At 37.5% G+C, this 7522-nt stretch overlaps 1 pseudogene; it reads left to right on the top strand.

The window, feature by feature from the left end:
• Nucleotides 1–6249: 6249 nt before the first annotated feature.
• LOC149222222 (dolichyl-diphosphooligosaccharide--protein glycosyltransferase subunit DAD1 pseudogene) lies at nucleotides 6250–6935 on the top strand (annotated as a pseudogene).
• Nucleotides 6936–7522: the final 587 nt, after the last annotated feature.

The raw sequence follows: 7522 nt of genomic DNA, 5'->3' as shown, positions 1-7522 counted from the left end.
AAACTAAGTTGGACTCATCCGAAGGATGAGCTTATAATCAAGCAAATGTTATCCTCCTCAAGCTTGTAAAAAATAAAGAGGTACTTGCCAGAAATTGTGGGGGAAAAGAGAGGAAAATGAGCCTATTTGTTATACTTTGTCTCGGAAAAACCTTATCACCACTCTTGAACACGACACTTTTCATTCACCTGGGTTGGGAAATCCTTTGCCTAATAGTTGATCAAACCACATTGAAAGTCTTCAGCCGGTTTTCGGGTATTAACTTTCGGACAATTGTCACCAAACCATCTGTAGTTTCGTTATGTGTTCAAGAGGAGTCTTGCAAATAAACCATTCACCTGCAAAATATCTGTCATCCATCTTGACCATCCCTGAGTCAGTCCTTACAGCTACATTTCTTGTTGCAAAATATCTGTCATCCATCTATGATTTCGTGTTGTGGGCTTGCCTGCAACGGATCGCTTTCTATCGACTTCAGTTCATTATCTAGAAAGATGATCTAGAAATCATCAGTACCTTGGGATCTGCATGCCTCAATGGCAGGTTTCTCGCCTTTGACGACAGGTTACATCAATGACATTCGATCAAGGGATTCTGTGACATGTTCGACATCAACACATTCATTCACATCTCATGGATTGTACTGGGTACTTTGAGAGCCATTGACATCACTGGTGGTCTCTCTCACACTTGTTAACAGTTTACATCATTGACTGGTAATCAAGTGGTTTCTACCATGTTCGACATCAACTCATTTATTCGCATGGATAGAATCGTACTATTTCGGGAAGCAGAAATAAGACCCTAGTTCTAATTTTCGTCATCCAAGCTACGAGGAGTTTTGTATTCATTATACAGTAGACTAATTATATACAGATGGTTGCGTCCATACTGTGTCTACATATGTCTATAATTATGATGTATTGCGAAATCATTCCTATATCAGAGCAGTAGTTAGTTTGTTAGTTAAGTTTTTGATCTGAGTATGGGAATGCCTACCTCAGTGATGATATGATCTCATATATGTATTTTGTGTTGAATATTTGCAGGTTCCGACTGGGCTCTCCACAAGATAATCCTCGAAATGATAAAGTGCTTCACCCTTCCTAGATGATATAAAACCCTGATCTACTACAGACCTCACACTTTAGGGGGTAATCTGTTACACTAAAATTTGTCACCAAGACTATTTGCAGTCAGTATGGTTCCATCAATAACCATACTGTCCTCCTTGGCAAGTCTTATATCTCTGCTCCTCATGTCAAACTCCAAAAGAGAGAGAAAGCCTTTAAAAAATCAATATAACTCTGGTTTCGCACTTTCTCTTACTCTTACCTGCGGGCCCGCACCTCAAGTACATAATACCTGCGTACTTGTATGCTCTGTCTGTAAAGGGGTGGGTGCGTACCCCTGTAAAAGTCAAAAGGCGCAAGTTTTACTTCAAAAAACTTACTTGCGGTCGATTCTAGAGCATTCTAGAAGATGGTTTGACGTGGATTGAGCGCCTCCAGATGGTTCATGCACCCCAATGAAAGAGGAACTTATCCCATGAAGAGGGGAGCTATCCCTTTGAAAGAGGGGCTTATCCCATTGATGGTGGACCTGTTTAACTTCCTCCAAAGCTTTATAAATACAGGCATTGGGCCAGAGGCAAGGGAGGTTGAAAGCTGAACATTCCTAAGGGTAGATGCTGCTGAAATTAGGACTCCCTTATAGAGCTTGAGAGGTGTAAGAGCCCTATCCTAAGGTCTGGTAATGGATCTAATTTTTCTGAATTAAATACGACAAGAGGTGATAACTTACTTACTTACAGGGCTTTTAAACAAATAAAATTTTGTCATTTACATTATAATCAACAAAAATTATGGTGTGCATTCCATTGATATCAACTTAACAAGAGTAATCCATGGAAAATACCTGTTCCCGCGGTTGATGATGATACCTTTGTCTTATAGCTCCAGCTGAACGCTCCTTCTGGCCGACCCAACCGGATTTACCTCCCAGCCAACTAGGAAATAAATTCCTAACCCAGGAAACCTCCACAGGTTCCCTAGCCCTCCGTGCCCAAGTCCAACCAGATATAGTGTGTCCTCAAAAGAATGTGCAAAACTAGGTAATGATACTTTCCTCCTCTCAAACCCAAGAAACCTCCACAGGTTTCCAAGGTCTCCCAAAAATCATAACAAGGCCAAACAATCACAACCAACCCCCACAATCCTAAGCAAAACTCCAACTCCCTCTCTTCTTCCTTCCCCCTTCCCTTTTATACCCTCTTTCCTCAACCACCTCTCATTAATGTCATTAACTCTCACCCATCCTTGGTTGACTTCTCTTCCAAGATAGAGTACATTTGGAATTGTGATATGAATTTAAAATTGAGAATTTAATGGGGAAGTACATTTGGGAATGTGAAGTGTAATTACATGGGGAGGACCATGTCTCCTCCTTAGTAAATGTGAGGGTACAATGGGGAATGTGAAATGAATAAATATATATTGATGATAAGATGGAGAGGACTTTGTCTTCTCCTTATTAAATGTGAGGGTAGATTGGGGTGTGTGAATGAATAAATATATTTTGAATTAATGGAAGGAGACCATATCCTACACAATATTCAAATTGAGAAGGTAAGTGGGGAATTTGAATAATGGAAATCATAAATTTATTTTAGACCAATATTTCTCAATATTTTCAGATAATGTAAATATTAACACAATTTGTAGGATAAGATTTAAGTGGGGCATTACATACACCCCTCCTTCAGAAAACTTCGTCCCGAAGTTAGAATGAAAAGATACAAGGAGTTTGAAAGCATAGCAAACCAGAGAGAGTTATAGCATTAAAATTTGATAAGTCAGACAATGACATTACTTCCCATCAAGAGTCTCCAACTGATCTATTTCCTCCTATCCATCTTGACCTACTTCCGTTCCCACCCTATCCATCCTCTGCTGCTCTATCAGTGGCAACGACCATACTAACCACTGATAAAACCGACATGGTGGAAGCGTCGAATACCTCGACCGAACTTTCCCCAGCAGGCATCTGGCAATCGTCATCACACGTCTAGGGGGAGCGTTCAGCTGTCCTCCCCACGATTCCAGGTTTCGGAGGATACACGGTGGGAAACACCTCCACCCCTCCTTCAGAGCACGGAGCACACTACAGAGCTGGTTGGACTTGTCATCGAATAATCTAGTCAGGTCATCTTGACACCTGTCATTTGCATTTTACTCATGTCATAAGAGTGCACATCAAGTGGATACCAAATGTAATAGAACAATGTACATCGTACCTTTCCTCATTGGTCATCTCGACCTTCCTCAATGGAATAGTAGATCTTGGTTATCATATGGTTCTTTCCAACCTGTAGTTTAGTTCTCATCCATGCATATATACAACCACAAAATGGATATAGATACATGATCTTAAACATCATGTTTATTAAGCCCAGTGTCCACGTGTCAATTTTTTTTGTTCATACTGGAAATAAATCTTACATCAGATAGATCATAATTTCACTAAGTCATTGATTAGATAAATCATATCTATATAAGCCTATACAATGCAACAATAACTCTGACAAGTCATGCATTAGATAAATTGTAACCAAGTAAGTCACACATCTGGTCATACATCCAACATTTCCATCATCAATACCAAATCCATCAATTGATTTTCACGTGTCCAACCAAATGTGTATAATGTTCATAAACAACAACATGGAACTGCAAAATAGAATCTTAACATAGGTGGCTATCTACGTTAAAAGGGGCATCATAAATGCTCATGTGACATCCTTGTGGAACCCTTCAATAACAATTAGAGTTGAAATAGATTCAACTATCTATCATGGAAAATAGCATTTGAACCCAGATATCCTATAAGGTGGTACCAAACCAAAATAATGGCAAGCAACAGATTAGTGCACTATCAATTTCACTAGAAGGTGTTAGTATAAGTTTTATGCATATAATTTCTTTAAAACCTTAGTGAGTATAAAAGTCCCACTCTTCCAATTTGATGGTTTTTCATCTTCCAAACCCATTTAGTTAATCTTGGAAATAAACGACTCAAAACTTCAGAAACTATTTCCAACATGATTTTCATACTTTATTTTTTTTTTAAATTGAGAGAAATGTCCTCTAAATGCCAAAAGGTTCAAATTTATTATATATTTAATCATTGTTTACTAGTACTAATACAATTTCATGATATATAATGCAGCTCACAATATGACCAGACAATGAGAAATAATTAAATGAATGGAATAATTGCCTTCGCCCTGCTGCTATTAGTACTTCCCTTCCAAATGGCATTGTATCTCTAAAGGTGCCTACTCCTTTCACAAGTGGCCAGTGACCACAAAAGTTGTGAAGAAAGTTGAGGGTCCTTTTATCCAAAACTAGAGACACATTATTTTTCACGGCTTCTTATTTATTTATTTATTTAGGGTAAGAGTGTGTTCTAATATTTTCACTGGTCCTTTATTGACTAAATAAGCTTCCATTTTAAAATCCCAAATCTTTAGACGGTTCCTCAAATCAGCATTTGTTTCCAACTATCATAAAACTGTGATTTCCCAACAATATGGCACAATTGGATGGGTCTTTGAAAGAGTTTTAATCATTTGCAAGCTGAGGAAAGCTTTCTTTATCTTGCTTCCAGTGTTACCTAGGAGTTGCTTTTGCACTCCCACATTTTATTCACAGGGCATGTATCATTTTGTGGACATTAATTTACTTATCTTATCTTATCTGCAATCTGGCCAAATATAATACAAAGACAAAATCCTGACAAACTAGAAGAGTTTTACAATCATACCTTAGGGCACTTTCATTGCTATTGTATATGTGTGTTGTAGACAACAAGGAAAACAGATAAGTCTTGGCCCATGAAAGCTCTTATATTAAATATATGAAACATATCTGTGTTGAACAACCACTGAGATAATCATACAAATTCTAACCTTTATTATAATGCATATGTGCCATAATATGCAATTAAACTATGGAAACAGAGTGTTTGCGTCTCAACCACAAAGAATGTCAAACAAGTGGCTATCATCAGTCATTGGTTGTGGTAGCAGTGAAAAACGATTAGTGCTGTAAATTGATTGTGCATGCACTGATTGCTTCACAGTTGGACAGTTGCCGTAAACACGGAAACAACTTGCTAATTCAGGGTAATTAAGGGTTAGACCCACTCCACATGCAACCCCCTTGAGAAAATGAATATTCAATATACGTTCACACTCTCCTGGAATTTCATACTTGCAAGTATACCTTTCTCCATGTCAGGACTCATCACGAACCACCATTACTTTATACTATGTATCCATAAAATTCTGCCATTTTATTATTGCTTTTAGTGGCAACTAAAGACATAGCTAATATAGTGAAACCAGCATAAATATTAAAAATGCAAATATCAATTAACTACATAATTAATTTCATCAGAAACACTCAATTAGTGAAGCATAATAATGGAACAACGTATCTAATGTCATAGCAAGAATTGCATGTATATAGTAGGGAAGGAGGAGCTTTCCAAAATTTTCAATCTGGCACTAAAATTCTTGGGTCTGTCAACAATAACTTATGTTCTTGCTCATCTTCCATAAGTTATGACGATTTGGATGCCATGAAGTGAACAGATCATGCCAATGTCGATTAATTTTATAGTCTCAGGGAAGTTGTTTGACATTGAGCCAATAACATGTTCAGATCAAGACATAATGTGTGGTCAGGCCAATTAGTGGTCCATGGAGTCATGGCTCTGCTCATTTAATCAATGTACATCGTTCCTTCCATCGCTGATTACACTAAGAGCTATTAAAGTGTTACCTGGCAAATGGTTTGGAAGTTTGAAATAATATCTCTTCTAGTCCAGCTAGAAACCCAAATTTACCTGCAGCTCAGGTCATCAATATGGAAAAAGTATCCTGTTTTTTTTTTTGTGAAGTGTCACCATCCTCCTTGACTACAAGTGAAAGACTATGTCTAATTCCATTCTATGAGGAAATTAAGCAGAGTCGAATTGATTCTAAATATGATTCGATCCTAAGTCAAACTCATCAATTTGAGTTGCAATGAGGACTCAAACTCCCAAGTCAAACATGAGTTAGGTTGACTTGACAATTCTAATTCAAATCGACTTATTATGTCCAAAATCCATATTGTTCTGTAGTATGTACCATCATATGTACTTTGAAATGCATTAGAATTGAAAACTTGCATTATATGTTAAATGGGAACCTCAACAGCTAAGGATGCACAAGTTCTCGTTGCATCCCTTCGATCTGCATACTCTGCAACTCCTACCAATTTGAAGATCATCGATCTGTATGTGGTCTATGCAGTTCTCACGGCAGTTGTGCAGGTTGTCTACATGGCAATAGTTGGATCATTTCCTTTCAATGCTTTTCTTTCAGGAGTTCTATCCTGCACGGGGTCAGCTGTGCTTGTAGTTTGTTTGCAGATGCAAGTCAACGAAGAAAACAAGGGATTCAAGGATCTTCCTCCAGAAAGAGCATTTGCAGATTTTGTTTTGTGCAATTTTTCACTTCACTTGGTGATAATGAACTTCCTAGATTAGTGGATAAGGACATGCAGAATTGGAATGAGAGGGTACCCATCACAAAGCAACAACATTATAGGGGCCTGATTCCTATTTTTCTGTTATTATAGCTACTGTTCTATATTGTTTTATGAAGTTTCTTTGTCAATATGATCTAATAATTATGCATATATGAAAATTATTTATGTAGGGTCTGCGTGTCACTCATTTTCTTTTCCCAATTTTCTCAAGCTGCAACATGATACACTGGCGTTTATGCAGGTTGATAACCTAGCTGTAATCCTACCTCGATACAGTGATATTATAAGATTTATAACCTAGATCAATTTAGTGTGGAATTGTCATTTTGTTCTTGATACATGTTTACATGTCTGTTGTTAATTTTTTTTTTTCTAACAGTTTCCGTTTTACTGCTTCTTTGTAACTGCAGGTTCTTTCCACGCCTCTGATCAAGTGGTTTAGTGTTTCTGTGCATGCAGAGGTATCAAGTGACATGAGCCACCAAATGCTGATGCTAGAAAAGATTTGGCACCTAATCCTGACTCTCTACAGAATTGCTACCCACTGATATCATTTGATTCAAGTCTTGTAAACCAACAATCACCTTTGTTAGTTTCAGCTAATGTGAATGGGTGCCCAATATTTCTGCTTGCAGAAATTGGGGCTTATGTGATAACCAAAAGAAATATGGATACTATTAATTTATGTGGTTCCTCTGACCTTAGTGAGGCTCCACGATTTCCTCTTGTAGCGATACAAATTAACATGATGACATCAAGACAGTTATATCAATGCAATAATTTAGATTTTCCCAATGTCAAATTTAGCTCTTCAAGCAACCGAAATCAAAATTCTGTAGCAATTTCAAGCATTTCATACATGGATAGTGAATATTCAACTTCAACTCAGTGAAAATGGATGAAAGATGAGAAGAATGAAAATG

Source organism: Pinus tabuliformis, chromosome Q (assembly GCF_031772625.1).
Source record: "Pinus tabuliformis cultivar Carrire ecotype Pingquan chromosome Q, CPIR1, whole genome shotgun sequence".
Taxonomy (NCBI): Eukaryota; Viridiplantae; Streptophyta; class Pinopsida; order Pinales; family Pinaceae; genus Pinus; species Pinus tabuliformis.
The sequence above is the reverse complement of the archived record's forward strand: the minus strand, read 5'-3'. Positions and strand labels throughout refer to the sequence as shown.